Source organism: Pseudorca crassidens, chromosome 1 (assembly GCF_039906515.1).
Source record: "Pseudorca crassidens isolate mPseCra1 chromosome 1, mPseCra1.hap1, whole genome shotgun sequence".
NCBI lineage: Eukaryota > Metazoa > Chordata > Mammalia > Artiodactyla > Delphinidae > Pseudorca > Pseudorca crassidens.
This window is the reverse complement of record NC_090296.1, coordinates 67,281,475-67,303,449: the sequence shown is the minus strand read 5'-3', so window position 1 is coordinate 67,303,449 and position 21,975 is coordinate 67,281,475. Positions and strand designations below refer to the sequence as shown.

General features: G+C 38.5%; 1 protein-coding gene across 1 annotated transcript in view; it reads left to right on the top strand.

Annotated features, from left to right (window-relative positions):
• The window catches only part of NUBPL (NUBP iron-sulfur cluster assembly factor, mitochondrial), a 333,446-nt gene that overhangs the window by 50,915 nt on the left and 260,556 nt on the right, over positions 1 to 21,975 (top strand). The window lies entirely within an intron of this gene.

The following is a 21,975-nucleotide window of genomic DNA, read 5'->3' as shown; positions in this document are numbered from 1 at the left end:
TAATCCCACCAAGCTGAATTTAAATGCCCTTCAAAGAGGGAAGATTGAGACATAAAAACAAGTGATGTATTGATTGTACAATGTACCCAGTATACTAAATCAACTTGATTCCCCTCTTTCTTGACGAAAAAGGGCTGGCAATAGAAATGAAAGAAAGTCTTTTCTCTGCCCTCCAGATCTGCTGCTATGTCTGGCTGCTCCAGACCAGCTGCCACCTGTAGTCAAGTACCCTGACATGCTGTTTGTCCTGAGAAAGAGCTTTGTCATCTCTTAGAGTATAAAAGAAATAACAGGTTGGGACTTCTCTGGCGGTCCAGTGGTTAAGACTCTGCGCTTCCACTGCAGGAGGCGCCCGTTCAATCCCTGGTTGGGGAACTAAGAACCTGCATGCTGCACAGTGCAGCCAAGAAAAAAAAGAAATAACAGGTTAAAATACTTGAGACATACCAGTCTGTCCACAAACATTAACTACATCTGGATTTACACAATAAAGGCTTGTTCAGGGAAGGTTGCAAAATTGCCATTCATTTAGGCATCTGCATTTTGTATGGAGCCCAGAGCAAATGACATTTCGCTTCTAGCAGATACCTGGGGTCCTAGTTAGGGCTACAGGCAGATTAAAGCCTCCTGATAGCCCTGCAGTTTCATGCTTCTGTACCTTGTTTGTGTTTTGTCTCCCCTGACTGGAAATCTGTATTTTGTCCTTTGGGAGTTAGCATGAGTTTATGTTCCCTTAGAAGTGTTTTTTGACCACATCCATTCTGATGTGAGCTAGGTGCCCCTTGTCTATACTCACAGAATATCTTGTTAATAATTATATAATAGAGCTCTAATATAATTGCTTTTCTTACCAGCCTGCTCCACTGTAATTTCAGGGCAGGCTGCAACTATGTTTTACTCATCTTTGAAATACTATGGCCTAGCAAAATACCTGGCCCAGTGGGCACTCAGTAAGTATTTGTTGAAAGGATGAAAATAGTTGAAGTTTATCCTCCGGGTTCCCTCATCTCCCTTCTTGTTTCCCTTCTTCTCTTTTGTGCTGCCACACCCTGCCTCACCCAATCTCACCATTTTTTCATCTTCATCCATCCTCTTCATGACCTGCTAATGGCTCCAGTTGCCAGATCCCATTTGGTTTTGGAAATAAGTTTACTTATGTCATAAATTACAAACCGCTGGAGAGTGGGAAAAGTGTTGATCATTCATTCAAAAGTGTTGAATCCTTCAATAATTAGCACAGTAATTAGTTTTTCACACATTAGGTGTTTAAGCTTATATTTTAAAATGTATTGCTTTCATCCACTTATAAAAGCAATACATATTTATTGTAGAGAATTTTTAAAAATATAGAATATCATTAATAATAAAAGCCACTTACCCATCACCTATAGATAAGTGCCATTAATATTTTGGTACATTGCTACATATAGCAATTCTTTCCTATGCATTTATACTCTTTTACTGTTTGCAAAATTGAGATCACACTGTATAAACTCTTTTTATCCTGATTTTTCCGTTTACTGTTATATCATAAGCATTTTATCATGGCATTAAGTATTCTTTTAAAATGTCATTTATTTAATGCTTTTCTTATTTCTGGACATTCAGATCCAGTTTTTCCTTGTATAAACAAGTCTGTGATGAAATATCTGTGTATAAATCTTTACATTTCCAATCATTTCCTTAAGATAAATTCCTAGAAGAATTATTTGATCACTCTGTGTCAACATTTTAAGGTCTTTTGATACAAACTTCTAGAAGTGTTATATCACTTTATCATTTATTTGCTTACTTAACAAATATTTATCAAGCATTTACTATGTGCTTGGCACTATGTAGGGCTAGGATTATAATGGAGAAAAATGTGCTCAAGGTCGTTGACCTGAAGCTCCTAGGGAGAGACAGGTAACCAACAAATAAATGAAAAAAGATAAAAAAATAACATATTGTTAGTAGTGCTCTGAGGAGAGCTCTGATAGAGTGGCACCCTGCTTTGATTTGAGTGGTGAGGGAAGGCTTTTCTTAGAGATCACATTTAATTTGAAAACCTGAAGGACTGAAAACGCACCAGCCATGGAGGTAGAGGGAAGGTTTTGTTGGGAAGAGTAGAATGGCAAGAAATGAGGTTGAGAGAGGTAGGTAGAGGCCGAAGGACCAAACAAAACATGGTTCTCTGTTAGGTGATAGGGAGTTATTAAAACAAACGAATCATGACAATGAATTTATAGGTATCAGCAAGTCAATATTTTATCACTTTTACTGAATATGTGCATTTTAACAGAAGTCTCCCAGAGATAATATTCTTAACTCAAAAGAATGCTCCCACGGATGGAACTTGGGACACCATGGTAGGTGAGCATTTCATTGCGTCTCAGATCACACTTTATATAGGGTGGCCTACATTTCCCACATCAGAGAGTTCTTTCTCAGGTTGTGTTCTTTTCTATCAATGCCCAGGAGTCTGCACAGGTATACTGGCCAAATACAGCAGCTCTTCATAGACCATGGCTCATCTTTCCTCTTCAACTCAGGTTAATAAAAGCTGTCCAGTCATGACTTTCTTGGATTGATTGCATATCTCCATGGCAGTGGAATTAGGTAAGATAAAAAGTATTTAATTTCAATATATTTGCCACATTTACATTTTCTCTCTACATAGATAATATATATTAGATTTTATATATAAATATATTAGATAATTTATTATATGATAGTTATATATTACATACAGTTGATATATTAAATATATAGATAATTTATAGAGAGATAATGTATATTGGATAATAAGAATAATCTTTTGTATAGAGAATTAAGAAGGAATTAATGCTGTGAAAGTTTTCTACTTATATCTGAGATAGATATTGAGATTCAACAACAGGAGTTGTTTCAAATTCTAAATCCTTGGCTTTAATTAGTTTGTTTTTCTATTAGGAGTCAGGCTTTGTACTCAGCTTTCAGATTTATCTTTAAGTATTGTGCATAGATGTTTACTAAGCATTTTCAGATTTATACATATTTATAAATGAAAAGCTTACTTATTTATTCTTTTCGTGTCTGGATTTTATTTATTTCTTACTCATCAAAAAGAAAATGATCATTGATTAGAATTCAGACTTTTTTTTTTTTTTTTTTTTTTTTTGCGGTACGCGGGCCTCTCACTGTTGTGGCCTCTCCCGTTGCGGAGCACAGGCTCCGGACGCGCAGGCTCAGCGGCCATGGCTCACGGGCCCAGCCGCTCTGCGGCATGTGAGATCCTCCCGGACCGGGGCACGAACCCACGTCCCCTGCATCGGCAGGCGGACTCTCCACCACTGTGCCACCAGGGAAAGCCTATTTACATCTTTTAAGACAAAATATCCTCCATGAATATACAGTGCAACAGTTTATTAGCACCAGCTTTGCAATTAGACTCTCCTGGTTCGAGTCCTGATTCTGCCAGCTCCTCTCCTATGTTACTTATCCTCAGGCAAATGGCTTGGTGTAAGTCTCAGTTTCCTTTGTTGTCTGTAAAATAGTGATTCATGCCTTACTTATTTTTGTGTTCTCTGGCAAGATACTTAACCATTTGACAACTCACTCATCTGTGGAATAAAAGCTGTAGTAATAGCTACAGTACCTGGCATGTAGTAGGTGTTCAGTAGATGTTAATCATCATTAGTATGGCACCGGGTTAGCTGTGCTTAATAAACATTTGTTAAGTAACTGAGTGACACTAATCCCAGGTAGTAAGAAACTGATAGTGTTCTATAACTATGCATTCATCCAAAATTGTGTGGTGAAGGACCACTGGTAGGGAACAGTGGCTTTTGCTAATAATGTGCTAGCAAAGACTTGGAAATAAATTTCTGATGACTTCCTAAAATGTGTGCCGTGGAACTCCTTTTCCAGTAAGTAAAGGTTGCTTTTTGAGGGGGAAAAATATCCCTGGAGAAATCCAATAGCTCCAGGAGGCCATAAAATTCTTGCTTTATTTTGACTTGGCACAGAATGAAGGGCACATACCTTGTTCTGAGCTGAAGAAGGTGCAGTGAAGTTTTTACTTCATGTTTCTCTTTTGTCTTTGGTGTGTAGGAGGGTCTACTGGTGCCCACCCAACATCCCTTCCCCCTTCTTCCTTGCCAGCAGAGTCCTGATTTTGTTTTGGTATCTACTCCTCATCCTCTTGACACAGGTAAATCCTGACTGGTCTGAGTCAATTATAACAATCCCCTCCCACACCCACACAAAGTCTGACTTAGAAAGGAGCATGAGACATAATTCTGACCAATGAGGAATGAGGGGAAATCTGCAACCTGGGAAAGGTTTCCTTAGTCTTAAAAAGAGGCACACAGGATGAAGCATGCTCTTTTTCTGCTGCACATTGCCATGTCGGGTTGGAAGGTTTGGAATTGTGGTAACCATCTTACAAGCTAGCTATCAAAATATAAACACATTTTCTCCTTAGAATCAATGAGACTCAATCTATGGCAGAATCTTAAGCATAGGTGTGAAATGACTTCTTTTTTGTCTCATGTGAAGTTGTTGTTATCTGGTGATTACAGTCTAGAGTTTTAGACTTTTGTCCAGTGTATTCAAATATACTGAAAAATTTTAGAGGTAAGAAATATATATAGTGTTGCTTACTTTAAATCTATCACTTTTTATTCTTATTTCCAGAAATAGCCTCAATCAACTGCTTACTTTTTAAATAGCTTTATTGAGACATAATTCACATACTGTACAGTTTACCAATTTAAACTATAGAATTCAATGGTTTTTAGTATATTCACAGGGTAACGTGTCCATCACCACAGTCAATTTTAGAACATTTTCATTACCCCAGAAGAAACCTAATAACCATTAGCAGTCATTCCCAATTTCTATCCAAACCTCCCAAACTTAGGCAACCACTAACTTACTTTCCATTTCTATGAGTTTATTCAAAATTTCGTTCTTTTTTCTGGCTGAGTAGTAATTCATTATATGTATGTATGTATATATGTGTGTGTGTGTGTGTGTGTGTGTGTGTACCACATCTTCTTTACCCATTCATCTGTTGATGGACATTTAGGTTGCTTCCATATCTTGCCTATTATAAATAATGCTGCTATGAACATTGGGGTGTATGCATCTTTTTGAATTAGTGCTTTTGTTTTCTTCAGATGTATACCCAGGAGTGGACTTGCTGGGTCATATGGTAGCTCTATTTTTAGTTTTTTGAGGAACCGCCATGCTGTTTTCCACAGTGGCTGCACCAATTTACATTCCCAGCAGCAGTGTACAAGGGTTCCCTTTTCTCCACATCTTTACCAACTTTTATTATTGAATATTTGTGGTCTTTTTGATGATAACCATTCTGAGAGGTGTGAGGTGATATCACATTGTGGTTTTGATTCGCATTTGTCTGATGATTATCATTTTGGGGTTGTTTATTGCTAGTGTGGAGGAATACAACTGATTTTTGTATCCTGCAATCTTATGAATTGTTTTACCAGCTCTAGCAGTTCTTAGTAGATTCATTAGGATTTCCTATGTATGAGATCATATCATCTGCAAATAGAGATAGTTTTGCTTTTTACTTTCCAATCTAGATGATTTTTCATTTACTTGGCTACTTGCCCTGGCTAGAACCTCCAGGACAATGTTGAGTAGAACTGGTGGGAGTGGACATCTTTGTCTTTCTCTTGGTCTTAGGGAAAAAGCGTTCTTTCACTATTAGGTAAGATGCTAGCTCTGGGTTTTTCATAGATGCCCTTCATCAGGATGCCTTGGAAGAGTGGAAGAGTAGTGACAGAAAGGAAGAAATGGAAAGATAGATGTTGGTGGGTCTCACATTGAAGGTCTTGGGCCTTGCCTTTTGGACAAAGCCCCAAGGAAAGGGTATACCCCATGACTATTTTTTTTTTTTTTTTTTGCGTTATGCGGGCCTCACACTGTTGTGGCCTCTCCCATTGCAGAGCACAGGCTCCGGACGCGCAGGCTCAGCAGCCATGGCTCACGGACCTAGCCGCTCCGTGGCATGTGGGATCTTCCCGGACCGGGGCACGAACCCATGTTCCCTGCATCAGCAGGCTGACTCTCAACCACTGCGCCACTAGGGAAGCCCCCCCCATGACTATTTGAGACAGACAAGAATAGAGCCTATGCCATGCTCCATACAGGCAGAATTAGGGTTTGAGATAGAAACTAATTTAAGTTGTAGGAAAATAAAGTTATATTTCTTGCTCAGTGAAATTGTGAACTGACTCATAATCACTGTATTATTATTAATCAAAAAGTAGCTTTTATATAGGATCTTTTCCACTCATAACTAGCAATGAGCGTATACAATAAATAATTTCAAGTAATGTACTTTTTTTGTATGCCAGTCCTGTTCAATATGAATCGGTCCAGTGTCTTAGTGAATAAAGTTTTAAAAAGCTGGAACATTTTTAGGAATTAGCATTGATTTGTTAGGGAGTCTCTTGTGGATATAGCAGGGTATCTTTAATTGATTTGGAGTCAGAGAATAATACTGTTATAGAAAAGACAATCCCCTTTTACACAGAAATCAATGACGTTTTAGCATGTAAAAGCTGTTGGAATGCTGACTGAAGATTTGAATTTTGAAACATTCTCTTTTACACATTCAAAGGAAACATGTATTCATCTGTATAAAATTAAAAATTATACTTTCTTATTTGTAGGACTGTTGTGTAATCAGAAGCAGTATTTCATGCAAAATGTGGACATACATTATAATTTTCCTAGCAAGATAATTACTATACTGCATTTTAATGAAAGGAAAAACTCATCTAAGTTCTAGAATTTGGCACTAGAATTCAAAATAAAAAATACTTGAAATACTCTTTTTTTCCCACTCTTTTCAAATATTTTCTCAATTTAAGAAGCCTACATTATCATATCCATTTGAGTGCTTACTTCATTTCTCCTTCTTGAAAAGTTAGAAGAGCATTGATATTGTGTGTTGTTCTTTATCCTGGATGCACATTAGAATTAACTGGGTTTGCTTTTATTTTGTTTTATTTTATTTGTTTTTGGCTGTGTTGGGTCTTCGTTGCTGCACATGGGCTTTCTCTAGTTGCAGTGAGCAGGGGCTACTCTTAGTTGTGGTGCACGGGCTTCTCATTGCTGTGGCTTCTCTTACTGTGGAGCACGGGCTCTAGGTGTGCAGGTTTCAGTAGTTGTGTCATGCGGGCTCAGTAGTTGTGGCTCGCGGGCTCTAGAGCACAGGCTCAGTAATTGTGGTGCATGAGCTTAGTTGCTCCGTGGCATGTGAGATCTTCCTGGACCAGGGCTTGAACCCGTGTCCCCTGCATGGGCAGGTGGATTCTTAACCACTGCGCCACCAGGGAAGACCCTAACTGGGTTTGCTTTCAAAAAGTAACAACACCTGGACATCCTGGGAGTGAGGGTTTGTCACTGGTATTCATTAAAAGCTCCCCAGTGATTTTAATGTACAGCCTGGGTTGAGCCTTGCTTTAAATGATCACCAAAACTGGTGAATTTCATGGTATGTAAATTATACCGCAATAAAATTGTTTAAAACGATGATTACCAGCAGGTATCTAAAACTTCACCAAAATAAAGTGTCATACCCATATGAGTATCAGGTGCCAACAGTACCAGTTTACCAAGGACTGGCCCCACCACTAAACCTGGGAGAATCTGAGCACACCGGAAGAGCTGGTCACTCTATAATATGGAAGAGATGGCCTTCCTGGATGAGGAGGGCCTCTTCCCCTCCTTAGCTCAGGTTATTTGAGGAGAGACGTAGAAGGGCTAGTTTCTTGCTGTTCTAGGAGACACGTGTTATTGCTACTTCTCTACCACACACCCACTCATTATCATCTTCTTTTCTGGCTTCAAACCCCACCATCTCATTGAAATTACCCTCTTAAAGATGACCAATGACTTCTTTGTCTCTGAATCCAATGCTCATTCCTCCCTTCTTCCTTGCTTTCTGTGGCATAGTGTCATCTGCTTTTCCTATCTCTCTTCAAACTATTCCCATTTCCTTTGCTGGCTTCATTTCTTCTTGTTCGTCTCCTAGAACCATTTTTCATGGTTCTCTTTTTGGCTCTCTTTTCTTGCCTATACATGCTCATGATTCCACCTGTTCTTTTCTGCATATATTCTTTGTTGTCAGTAGCTGTTATTATGACCGGGCCACCCATTCCCCCTCAATACCCATGGCCTTGTTGAGGTAACAGTAGAGATGGATCTGGCTTGTAGAATCTTAGAAAACTTCATTGTTTTCATGATGAGTCCTGACATTGTGGGGGCCAGGGGTGTGATGTGACATCTAAGACAGATTCACAGGAATTAACTTTGACAAAGGTTTGTATTTCCTGCCTCAATAAACTGCAAACCCCATGAGGTACTATTATATCCTTAGCATTTAGCAAAGTGCCTGGCACATAGTAGGTGCTAAAAAATAGAGTAACACATTTTTTTTTTTTTTTTTTTTTTGCGGTACGCGGGCCTCTCACTGTTGTGGCCTCTCCCGTTGCGGAGCACAGGCTCCGGACGCACAGCGTCCATGGCTCAGGGGCCCAGCCACTCCGCGGCACGTGGGATCTTCCCGGACCGGGGCACGAACCCGTTTCCCCTGCATCGGCAGGCAGACTCTCAACCACTGCGCCACCAGGGGGACTGCACCACCGGGGAAGCCCCCTGAGTAACACATCTTAAACATCAACACATTTTCATTCACTTCTCAGTTCAGCCTCTCACATCATAAGTCATAAGACATAAGTCACGTGCCAAAATGAGTAGAAGGGGGTGGGAAGAACATGATTGTAGGTTAAGATGTTTTTCCTAAGTGTTTTCTTGAGTCCTCTCAGGATATTATGACATATAGCTTCCACCCGTGAGCCCTGGAAAAGTTCCTGGATGGTTCTAAATACTTTAGAGATGAAGCTATTGCCATTCTAATTCCTGTCAAACTTCAAGATTCCATAAATCATAACAATAGTATCTAAGTGTATCCTAGTTCCAAAAGAACTATGTATTATCCTAAGTAAAAAGGAATGCAGTGAAGATTCTGTAAGGTGCCTAGAAGGAAGAGGGTCAAAGGGGAGAAGATTGACATCATGTTTCTACTTCTGTCTGAGAAGATGGTGGACAGATCACCAGGCAGAAGAATTACTGTTCCATTCAGATGTCCCTCTATGGGGTTAAGGAGTGCATGAGGCTATCACAGCTTTGACATTGTTCAGCTAATTCTCCTAGCTCTGATTCTGTGATGAGCAAAAGGAGTCAGATATTCTAGCTACCTACGTACACTTTTCTAAATAAAGTGAGCCCTACAGTTGAGCTGAAAGTGGTTTGTCATTTTAAAATTAAAATTCTGACCTTACATCAGTCTGCTTTTTAGCATGCGTTAGTTGTCCCAAACCCAGTCAGCTTTGGAGACACTGACAAAATAGAATTTCTTTCTATCTGCAAAACTAGAGCTCACACTGGGGAATGCAGTAGCTAAATCAAAAAGATATTACCCTGTGAACAGTAAGCTGACCCCTTAGATCATGTTCTGGCTCTCCTGTTTCTAACTCCAAAATCTCTATTTCACTTCTCTAGCTCTAACTTCTCTTGAGTTTTAGTTATCTGGGCATCTCCATCTGGATATCGCAGGTCCATCTCAAACTCATCACTAAATGCAAATTAATCCTCTCAAACTCCCAGTTCCACATTTCTGCTTTGGATTTCTTCCTAGGACCTCTAGCCTCCATAGCGCTTACTTGTTTTATCCACTGTCTGTCTTCCTCTACCAGAATGTAAGCTCCATGAGGGTAAGGACTTCTGTAAATTTTGCTCACTGCTGTTTCCCCATTGCCTACAATAGTGCTTGGTGTGTGGTGGGTATTCAATGGATATTTGTTAAATCAATATTTACCCAGACTTGCTCCTGTCCTGGACTAATGCCATCACTGGTTTTCATAGCACTCTGATTTTCCAGTTTATCCAGGCTCAAATCCTTGTAGCTCGTTTTTAACTCTTCCCTATCCTCCTCCTATACCCACTTTAATAAACAACTGCTTACAATGTTGTTTCCAAATATCTTTTAGGGTAATGTCATCCTTTCTATTCTCATTATCACTGTTATAAATTAGGTACTTGAAAACTCTAACTGGGACTATGAAATAGAAGCTACTAAGTATCATGTTCTCAAGGTTTTTGTTACTTTAGTTAATCCTACCTATCACTGCCAGATCAATCTTACTTGGAGCTCAGCTCTCATTATGTCACTCCCTTACTTAAGGCTCAATACTGTTTAAATACAGAATACTCAGTCTGGCATTTGGAAGTGCTGTGATATGACCCCAACCTTTCACTTCAGTTTATCTCCCACTTTTCCTTTACAGATTCCTTATGGTATAAACACACTAGGCCACTTGTTCTTTGACTACTCCTTGAACTTTCCTACTTCTGTACCTTTCTCCATATAGTACCTTCTTCAGGAATGTTCATTACCAAGTATTTCTTGTGGTATTTGCTTTTGTGCAGATAAATAATATCCATATACTACAATCTCTTGATTCATCAGTTTTGAAAACTGACTTATTATGGTAGATGAGGATTTAGCTCTTTCACACAATCACATTTCACCTCTGTGCCAGATGTCTCCTGTTTGTCCCTCCAGTTCCACCATCCACCCACTCTCTGTCCCAAGAATCTCACCTGTATGGATCACATCTGTGGCTCCCATACTGTCTGGCTTCTTGTTGGGTTTGGTCAGTGGGGAGCAGATAGGAAGTCTGAGGAAGGGAAGTGAGAGCGGCTAAACCTAACTTTACCCTAACTCCCTCCCAGTGACAAAGGTCATTGTTTCATACAAAGGGGCCTTACAGCTTTCTTCTTTTGGGTTTTGGCCACTACTCCCTTCCTTCCTCCTTTGGACCTAGGGGGTCCAATACTGTGATTCTCTTACGTACTACCCAATCTTTGTAAATAATCCCTTTGTAAACACACTCTTTTGGTTCATCCTAATTTGAGGGTACCATCTACTTCCTGTTGGGATCTGACTGACAGCTATACTCTCCTTCTATCCTCCCAATTTAGTTATATTAAAATTTTTGGTTAATTCAAAATTTGTTTAAAATAATATATTACAAATATCATAGTGTTTCCTAAGTATATTTTCTTTCTGGCACAGTCTTTTATTTTTCCACAAGTTGGTTAATATTTCATTTTTTTATTTCTTAGGTTTTTAAAAAATTTTTGCTAATTCTTTCTAGGAAGATGGTTGAACACATTAGGCACTCTATAAATTCTATTTCTTCCTGGAAACCTCCTTCTTGGACCGTACCCTCTTTCTGTTTAATCATGTTTAGGAATTGTCCAGGCTGGCTATCAATACCTCTAGAATCCTATTACTTTCTTGGTTTACTTCTTTGTTTTGCTGACGCACATACTCTAGTAGTGTCCTAAGAAATGATAGATGGGAAGTGAACTTCTTGAAGCCTTGAATATCTAAAAAGAGTCTTCAATAATTTAGTTGGGTACAGAATACTAGCTTGAAAATGGCTTTTATCTCAGTTTTGAATTTTTTTATTTTCTTCTAATTTCTTTAGTTTCTGTTGAGAAGTGTAGTGTCCTTCTAATTTCCTAACTTCTGAATGTACCTTTAAGAAGTGTTTAGAAGGGCTTCCCTGGTGGTGCAGTGGTTGAGAGTCCGCCTGCCGTTGCAGGGGACACGGGTTTGTGCCCTGGTCCGGGAAGATACCACATGCCGCGGAGCGGCTGGGTCCGTGAGCCATGGCCGCTGAGCCTGCGCGTCTGGAGCCTGTGCTCCTCAACGGGAGAGGCCACAACAGTGAGAGGTCCGTGCACCGCAAAAAAAAAACCAAACAGAAGTGTTTAGAAGATGTGTCATTGTATTGGCCTTTTGATGTTTTCACTGTGGTTGGCCTTTGATATATCCTTTCAGTCTGGAAATCTGTATCCTTCAGTTCTTGACATTTTCCTTGCATTATTATAGAAGACACTCTTAGTTTCCTGGTCAACAGACATTCTCCTGATATTCCTTGCTAACAGAATTCTGATTTTATCCAAACAGCAATGTGCCCAGTCCCAGAGCACAAATACATAATGAATGATAAAGCTAGACATGGTAATCCCATTCCCATTTGCCAGATATTTGTTTTTCCAGTTTAACTTTGTAACTAATGGTGGCCATGTAATGCTTTTCTGGTTAGTGAAATAAAAGAAGTTTGCTGGGGGAAGGATGGTTTCAGGGGATGGTTTTATTTTCTGATATGAGTCAGATGCATGGAAAGAGTTCATTGTGTTGTCTCTTTTTCCCTGCTTTGGATGTACTTGTGAAAGGGCATGTTGTCACTTTAAAATTGTGATAGCCATCTTGCTATGTAGAGGAGACAAACTTAAGGCCAAAATGCCAAAATACTGAGATACGGCAGAGTTGAGGCAACGCCCCAAACGTGGAACAGCCTACCTCCGGACCTCATGTTATATGAGATAATTAAACACTTTTATTATTTTTGCTGTTTTTGCTTGGCTATTTTGTCAACTGCAACCAAATGACTTCTAACTGAAGCATAGTTTGTTGATAAAATTTTCTCTATTCCCCTTTTGGAACTCCTATTAGTTGGGGCTCTTAGATTAATTTTCTTGCCTCTTTCTCCCCTTTTTCCCCCCATCCTTTTCTCACTGTTCTAATATTCTGGGAAATTTCCTCAGTTTTAGCTTTCAACTGTTCTACTGAATTGTTTATTTCGGCTCTCCAATTTCTAATTTCCGAGATCTCTTCTTTGATAGTTCTTAAGAAATACATCTTGTTTTCATGGATGTAACATTCTATTTTAAATCTGAGACTGTTAATTATTGTCTTGAAAAGTTTTCTTCTGCTACCTGCATTGTCTCTATTTCTTCTGAGTTACTCTTTTCTGTTTTTGTTTTTTTTTTAAGGTTGGAGGCTTTCTTCAATTGTCAGGTGATATAAAGATGTCTTTTTATTTTTGCCAAAGGTCCTAGAAAGTTGATTGGAAGCTTTATGTATGTGAGTGGATTACTTTGTAGGGTGGTTAGGTAGCAAGTAAGCTCTTTTTTTTTTTTTTGAAACTCCAAAAGAGCAGCATCTGTAGATATTTTCTTTTAGGATTTTAATTCTCCAAAAAATAATCCTCAAAGAGGTATACGGATACCTGCAAGCATTCTAGAAGCAGGAATAGTGATGGTAAAAGTGATTATGGGTCCCACAGTTAGACTTTTGCTTAATCCTTCTCAGTGATGTTCTGGCAAATAATAGCAACTAGCTCTCTGAAAGAAGAAAAAGCCCTGATTTGTAACAACCCAACATCTGTGGTATAAATATTCCTACCATGTCCAATTTCAGGCTATTAACATGATGTCACTGAATGCAGAGTTGGGAAGACATGCACAGTAGTTCATCATTATATAGTATTTCTGTCATGCAGATACAATAGATATAAATAATCTCAAAAGTATAAATAGTAAAATGTAGGGAAAATAATTAGGAAGTTAGAGCCTTTGAGTATATATTATGTCTATTTTTGATACAATTTATTTAGTTGTAAGCTTATATAATTTAATTTTTTTTCATGGCTGTGTTTAACAATTGGCTTACAAAATTCCTGAAAATTTAGCAGTTCCTATGAGCTAGTACAAATTAACTCTTGTACAAATTAACTCTGGAGCATTGCTGCTGTTTCCAGCCCCAGTCCATCACCCTTCACTGTGTCTGGTCTTTCTGACTCTGGAGTCTATTGTTGATTTTCTTCTGACAAAATAGTTCTGGTATTCTGTAAGGGGGTGGTGGAGGATAAAGAGTGATGGCCTAAGCGAGTAAACCTAGGGATCTTCAGCTTGTTGTGCAGACTTTCAACAAATTCCTATATTTTCATTTTCATACCTAACTCTTGCTTTCCATGGGAACTGATGCCACAAAGTCTTAAGCTCTCTTTGGCACTGCCAGTACAATAAGCTTCTCTGCAGGCACTTAACAGCAGTGCCTCTGCCCTCCTGGGTCCATTGCTTCTGTTCCATCTGCTTTCTGTCTTCCAAGACTTTGACCTCACTTGTTGGTTATTATCTTCTCTCCCATTTTCTTTGTTCTTGTGGGTTTATAAATTTTATATTTCCTTTTACCATTAGTGAGAGCAAATAAATGTGTTCAGCTACATATGCTTAACTGGAAAGATAGCTCAATAAGTACTGCATTTAAAAATTGTTGAACTGACTTAAGATTCCTGGATGCTTGTAGTAGCAACTAAACTCTGTCAGTTAACAGCAACTTATCACTAACCACTGATTTATTTAGTATAGTATTGTGTTCTAGGGCCTTAGATATCCATTTTAATTTTTCCTCCACATGCTTTTTTTAAATGAAATTTTTATTTTAGAATAATTTTAGGTTTACAGAAAGTTGTGAAGATTGTACAGAATGTTTTCACATACCCCACATTCACTTTTCCTTATTATAAATATCTTACCTTAATGTGTTACACTGGTCACAATTAATGAACCAATATTGATACATCATTATTAATTAACGTCCATACTTTATTCAGGTCTCTTAAGTATTTTACCTACTGTCCTTTTTCTGTTCCAGGATCCTATCTAGGCTACTACATTAAATTTAATCATCATGTCTCCTTAGGGTCCTCTTGGCTGTGACAGTTTCTCACACTTTCCTTGCTTTTGATGACCTTGACAATTTTGAGGAGTGCTGATTAGGTATTTTATAGAATGTCCCTCAACTGGGATTTCTCTGTTTTGCTCATGATTAGACTGGGGTTGTGGGTTTTGGGGAGGAAGACCACAGAGATACAATGCCATTTTCATCGCATCATATCAAGGGTACTGCAATATTGCAACATAATTCTGATGCCAACCACCTGGAGTTAGCACAGACTCCAGATTAAGGGCACAGTCAACAAGACTGTCCATGCTTCAGATGCCAGTTTGGGGTTTCCCTGCCCACCTGCACTTCTGATCAAACGGCTACAAATTCAGGTGTTCCCACAAACCCCTGAATTAGCAGTTTTGCTAATTCACTTAAACAACTCCCATAACTCAGGAAAGAGGTATGTTTATGATTACAGCTTTATTATAAAGGATACAAATCAGAACTAGCCAAGTGAAGAGACACATAGGGAGCAGTTTGGGAGGATCTCCAACACAGAGTTTCCATGCTCTCTCCCCATGGAATCAGGGTGCATCACCCACCTGGCACATCAATGTGCTCACCAACCAGGAAGCTCTTCTGAGCTTTGGTGTCCTGCATTTATATTGAGATTTCATTACATAGGCATGAGTGACTGAATCATTGACCATGTGATTGAACTCAGTCTCCAGTATACCTCCCCTCCATGGATGGGGTCAGGCTGGGCTGATATCACCTGGCTCAAAGACCCAACCCTCTAATCACATAGTTGGTCTCTCTGGCCTGACCAGCTTCCATCCTAAGTTATTAGCATAAACTCAGATATGGTCCAAGGGACTCATGAATAACAAAGATACCCCTATCACATGGGAAATTCCAAGGATTTAGAGTCTCCTTCCCAGGAACTAGGGATAAAGGGCCGTCAAGTTCTTTATTATATAACAGGTACATACGATCAACATGACCTTTCTCTGTTGATGTTGACTTGATCACCTGGCTGAGATAGTGTTCGTCAGGTTTCGTTACTGTAAATTTTCTCTCCCTCCACCTTTTTTATACTGTACTCTTTTACTGGAGAATAGCATTATTTACATTCTTTTTAAATCATTTTCTTTTATTCCTGACTCCTTGTTTGTACGTTATTTTTGGAAATAATATTACTAGTCAGTGCTCATCCCCATTTTGATTTGATTTTTTTTTTTTTTGGCCGCACTGTGGGGTCTTAGTTCCCTGACCAGGGATGGAACTCCTGTCCCCTGAAATGGAAGCATGGAGTCTTAACCACTGGACCGCCAGGGAAGTCCCCCCATTTTGAGTTGGGTGGGATTACCAAAATCTAGAAACTCTAAATCAGAACATGCACAGAAGATAAAAGCACAGAAGATAAAAACAGAGCTTTAAGTAAAAATTGCAGTTGCAAAGATCCTGAGTGTTTCTTTTTTGATAACACTCAGAATCCTTGAAGGGATGGAATTATCTCATATGAGATAGAGAAGTGCAGCTCAGAGACCTGTACGATGAAGCTGTGGAAAAGAGCAAGAGAAAATATGATTTTGACATTATATTTTTGTCTTAATTTTTATTTTGGAGATTTAATACTGGAATTATGTCTTTGGAAGGCCTGGGGTAGCTTTTTTTTCTCACCAACATTTTATTATAAAAATTTCAAACATATAGCAAAGTTGAAAGAATTTTAGAGTGAAATAATTCTACAGTGAAACCTATTCATATCACCTAGGTTTACTATTAACTTTTATTCTACTTGTTCTGTCACATAGCCATCTGTTCATCTGTCTATCCATCTATTAACCCATCTAATTTTTTTGATGCATTTTAAGGTTAATAGCAGGTAACAGTATTCTTCTCCCTAAATACTTCATTCAGTATGTGAACCAATAACTAGAGTTCAGTACAGTTTTTAAAATGTGAAATTTACATGTAATGAAATGTGCAAATCTTAAGTGTATATTCACTGACTTTTATACATAGGTATGGGTAGTCCAAAGCACTATGACATATGGGACATTACCATCCCTCCAGAAAATTTCCCTCATGCCCCTTTCCAAATAATCTCTGCCCTCACCTCCTCTGAAATCACTGGTCTAATTTTTTCTCCACCATGGATTATTTTTGCCTCTTCTAGAATTTGATATAAATGGAATCATACAGTATGTGCTCTCATGTGTAAGATTTCTTTCATTAGCATAATGTTTTTTAGATTTATTTATTTTGTTTCATGTCTGTTCCTTTTCATTGCTTGTTATTTATAAATATACAATTTAAAAATCCATTCTTCTATTTATGTACATCTGGGCTATTTTCAATTTGGAGCTATTATGAATAAAGCTGTTATGAACACTTGTATTCAAGTCTTTGAGGGAAATATGTTTTCATTTTATGTCTAGGAGTGGAACTGCTGGGTCATAGGATAGTTGTATAATTAGGTCTTCTAATGCCAGACTATTTTCCAAAGTGGTTATGCCATTTTAAATTCCCACCAATAACATAAGAAAGTTTCAGTTACCCCACAACCTTGTCAATATTTGGTTTTGTCATTGCTTTAAATTTTAACCATTCTAGTGGTGTGTTGTAACTGATATACCATTGTAATTTTAATTTCCCTGTTGACTAATAATGTTGAGTACTTTTTTCACGTACTTGCTGGCTATTAATGTATCTTCACATTTTTTTTTTAATTTAAAATTTTTTTTATTTTTTGGCTGTGTTGGGTCTTTGTTGCTGCGCACAGGCTTTCTCTAGTTGCAGCAAGCAGGGGCTACTTTTCGTTGCAGTGCATGGGCTTCCCATTGTGGTGGCTTCTCTTGTCGCGGAGCATAGGCTCTAGGCACGCAAGCTTCAGTAGTTGTGGCACACGGGCTTAGTTGCTCCGTGGCATGTGGGATCTTCCTGGAGCAGGGATCGAACCTGTGTCCCCTGCATTGGTAGGCGGATTCCTAACCACTGCGCCACCAGGGAAGTCCCTATCTTCAGTTTTATGAAACATATTTTCAAACATTTTATCTATTTTTCAGTTGAGTTGTCTTTTTATTGTGAATCGTGGGTATTTTTTTTTTTTACATTATAGATCAGTTCTGTCGCATAGAATTTTCTGCATAGTCCAATATATTTATTGTGAAATGTGGCTACTGCAAATGAGGAAGTGTATTTTTTTTTTTTGCAGTATGCGGGCCTCTCACTGTTTTGGCCTCTCCCGTTGCGGAGCACAGGCTCCGGAGGCGCAGGCCCAGCAGCCATGGCTCACGGGCCCAGCCGCTCCGCGGCATGTGGGATCCTCCCGGACCGGGGCACAAACCCGTGTCCCTTGCATCGGCAGGTTGACTCTCAACCACTGCGCCACCAGGGAAGCCCGAGGAAGTGTATTTTTAATTGTATTTAATTTTAATTAGTTTAGATTGAAATAGTTACATTGGCTAATGACTAGCATATTGGACAGTCCTGTTCTAAAAACTAGTCCTTATCAGATACATGCTTTGTGATTATCTTCTCCCAATCTGTGGCTTGCCTATTCATTTTCTTTTTTTTTTTTTTTTGTCTGCGTTGGGTCTCTGTTGCTGCGCGCGGGCTTTCTCTAGTTGTGGCGAGCGGGGGCCACTCTTCGTTGCGGTGTGCAGGCCTCTCACCACGGTGGCTTCTCCTGCTGCAGAGCACGGGCTCTAGGCGCGTGGGCTCAGTAGTTGTGGCTCACGGGCTCCAGAGCGCAGGCTCAGTAGTTGTGGTGCACAGGCTTAGTTGCTCTGCGGCATGTGGGATCTTCCCGGACCAGGGCTCGAACCCGTGTCCCCTGTGTTGGCAGGCGGATTCTTAACCATTGCACCACCAGGGAAGTCCCTATTCATTTTCTTAATGGTATCTTTTGATGAGGAGAAGTTTTAAATTTTGATCAAGCTTAATTTTTCAATTTTTTCTTTAATGGTTATTGTGGTCTATGACCCATCTAAGAAACTGTTGACTACTCCTAAGACACGACTTTTATGTTTGGGTTTATGATCCACCTTGATGGTGTTTGGTGGGAGTCAGGGTTGTTTGAGTACCATTGTTAAAAAGACTTTCCTGATTGGATGCTTTGGCACCTTTCTGAAAAACAGAAAACGATAAGTGTGGATCTATTTCTGTTCTCTCTTTCATTGATTTATTTACTGAGCGTCATGCCCTTACTACACTGTTTCGATTACTATAGTTTTAAGTCTTAAAGTCAGACGTCCTTCAATTTTGTTCTTTTTTAAGATTGTCTTGAGTATTTTAGGTCCTTTGAATTTCCATATAAATTTTAGAGTCAGCTTGGTAATTGTTGGGATTATGACTGGGATTTTTGTTAAATCTATAGATCTTAGATATGATGAAAGAAATGTTTTATATTTTTAATCTTGAGATTTTTAGGAATGGATGTCTCTATAGGTTGATGGATTTTAATACTTTGTCAAGAAGGAAAACAGGATCTTCTATGATCCAGGCCAGAAGAGATCCTATAATAGTCTTTGTTTCTTCCATTTTGTATTGTTTATTCAGAGGGACTTTGAACAATAATTTCCTAGGCAGTACCTGGGGATAGAGTTGCAGACTCTATGGACCATGAAAAGTCAAGAATCTAGATTCCAAAAGACAGAACAGAAACCATTTCCAAGGTGAACTACTGATGCTAAATGTGAAAAATCCATGTATTATTCTGTGACTTATGTCCTATTTAAGGAAGGCAATAAACTGTGTGATTTTTTCTTCTCTGTAGCATCTCTAAACTATTTTTTTCTTTCTTTTTTTTTTTTTTGCGGTACATGAGCCTCTCACTGTTGTGGCCTCTCCCGTTGCGGAGCACAGGCTCCGGATGCACAGGCTCCGCGGCATGTGGGATCTTCCTGGACTGGGGCACGAACCCGTGTCCCTTGCATTGGCAGGTGGACTCTCAACCAGTGCGCCACCAGGGAAGCCCCATCTCTAAACGATTTTGCCTTGGTTTTTCTCAACATTATTTTAGGAAAAGTGAAGCTTCACAACTTTGTTCTCTTCAATTCTTATTTTAATTCAATATGAGCTTGGAAGATAAATCTACAGATTATTTAGTTAAATCTCTTCATGTTGTATACGAAGTAATAGTTAAATGATTTGTTCAAGATCACTGAGCTAGTTAGTAGCAGAGTTCTGACAATATTCCAGGCTTTCCAACCTCTCTACTCCACTGATATTTCCACTATGCTTTGCTGTCATAATAGCTAACCAGTGAGTAATTCCTGAGCCCCTATAATATGCCTAGCATTGGACTATTTATAGATGATATAAATTATCATTATGATATAGCTCTGATCCTCAAATACCATAGAGTCCTGTGTAAGACAAGAAACAATTAGAAAACAGTAAAAGGCAATGTATAATAATGTTCCAAGTTGGATCAAATTTTGGATAAAATGCTATAAATGCATATAGAAGTAATACTGTGACTCATTTTAAATAAATCTGGCTGTGTTAGAGCAATATAGAACTGTAATTGAAAGCAGGTTGTACAAGAGAGATCTGAAACAGGCTAGCTGTATAAAATGAATGAAGTCAAATTGCACCTTAAATTCATGCTCTGTTAAATAAAATGTTAACAGTTGTTAAGAAGGTGAAGATTAATGCTTGATGAAATTATTAGAGAAGGATTTATGGAAGAAGTAGGGTTTGAGACATAATTTCAAGGATTGATGGAATTATAAAGGGCGAAGGGGATTATAAACTATTATATTTGGGATACAAACACTATTTTAATGAAAATTTGAATACATTATAAATTAAAATGTAATTTTAATGCAGTTCAAGAGAAGGCCATTAAATATCTTTATGGGTTTCTGAAATAAGTTACTTTTTTTTTTTTTTTTTTTTTTTGCGGTACGCGGGCCTCTCACTGTTGCGGCCTCTCCCGCTGCGGAGCACAGCCTCCAGACACGCAGGCTCAGTGGCCATGGCTCACGGGCCCAGCCACTCTGCGGCATGTGGGATCTTCCCGGACCGGGGCACGAACCCATGTACCCTGCATTGGCAGGTGGACTCTCAACCACTGAGCCACCAGGGAAGCCTGTTACTTTTAACTAAAGCTAATGAAGCCTAAATTTATATGAGAAGGTTAAAGGTGGAAAATGCCTACTGAATTAAGCAGTTGAGTAGAAATTTAGGTTTTTTCCTGCAGAAGTGGTGCTATTTTGCCTAGGTGCTTCTTCTATGACAGCTGGTCCAAATGGAATATTGTTTTTTCAACAATATTCCTTAAAGGTAATGAGAGACCTGTATTTCCATCTTGCTTTCAACAATTTGCCCTAAAAAAAAAATAAACTAACATCTCTGACTCCATATTTCCTTATCTAGAAATGGGATTAATAATAACTTCACTGCCAACCTCATGGCAGTTGTGAAACCTGAGCAAGATAATGTGTGTAAAAATGCTTTGGAATCTTTCAATATAAGATTCAGTAAGTCGTAAGGATTTTACGGATTATGGTCCAATGGAGATTCTATGAAGATATTTTTAGAGACAAATACTGCAGAATTCTCTGCAGCATTGACTTGGATTGTTTTCAAAGATTCTAATAAGCACTATGTATTATATTTTTCCTGGGGTGTAGATAACTATATATGTGTGCAGTATGATTAATTGAATGCTTCATATGTACTGAATCATCTTTCATAAACTGGGCTGATTTACAAATATGCAGTTAGCTGTTATTTAGAGTGTCATTGGAAAATTGTTTGTGTTACTTTTTATTTATACATTATATACAAAAAATTGCTTTCTTCATATCTGTATCCACTCTGTAATGACCTATATAAGAAAATAATCTGAAAAAGAGTGGATATATGTATATGTATAACTGATTCACTTTGCTAAACAGCAGACACTAACACAACATTATAAATGAACTATACTCCAATAGAAATTAATTTAAAAAAATAAAAAATCCACACACATACAAAAAGAAGTAAGTTCAGTTGTTACTAACAAAAACAGATCTTGGTTTGTGATGTAAAGAGTCTTCAGTTCACTGCCTCCATGTCCCTATTCTCTAGCATCTGATACTATAATCTTATTTTATGGGGTTTGATAATTAATATTATAAAAATTAATAAATTATCAGTGATCAAATAACATTTAACTCTTGACAAATGTTCAAAATACACAAAGGACTTGATTTCTTAACAAAATATGCATATTTTTTCATATGGCAAAAAAGAATTGCCCTTTTATGTCAATTATATTTCAATTAAAAAAAAAAAGAGAGAGGGACTTCCCTGGTGGCACAGTGGTTAAGAATCTGCCTGCCAATGCAGGGGACACGGGTTTGAGCCCTGGTCTGGGAAGATCCCAC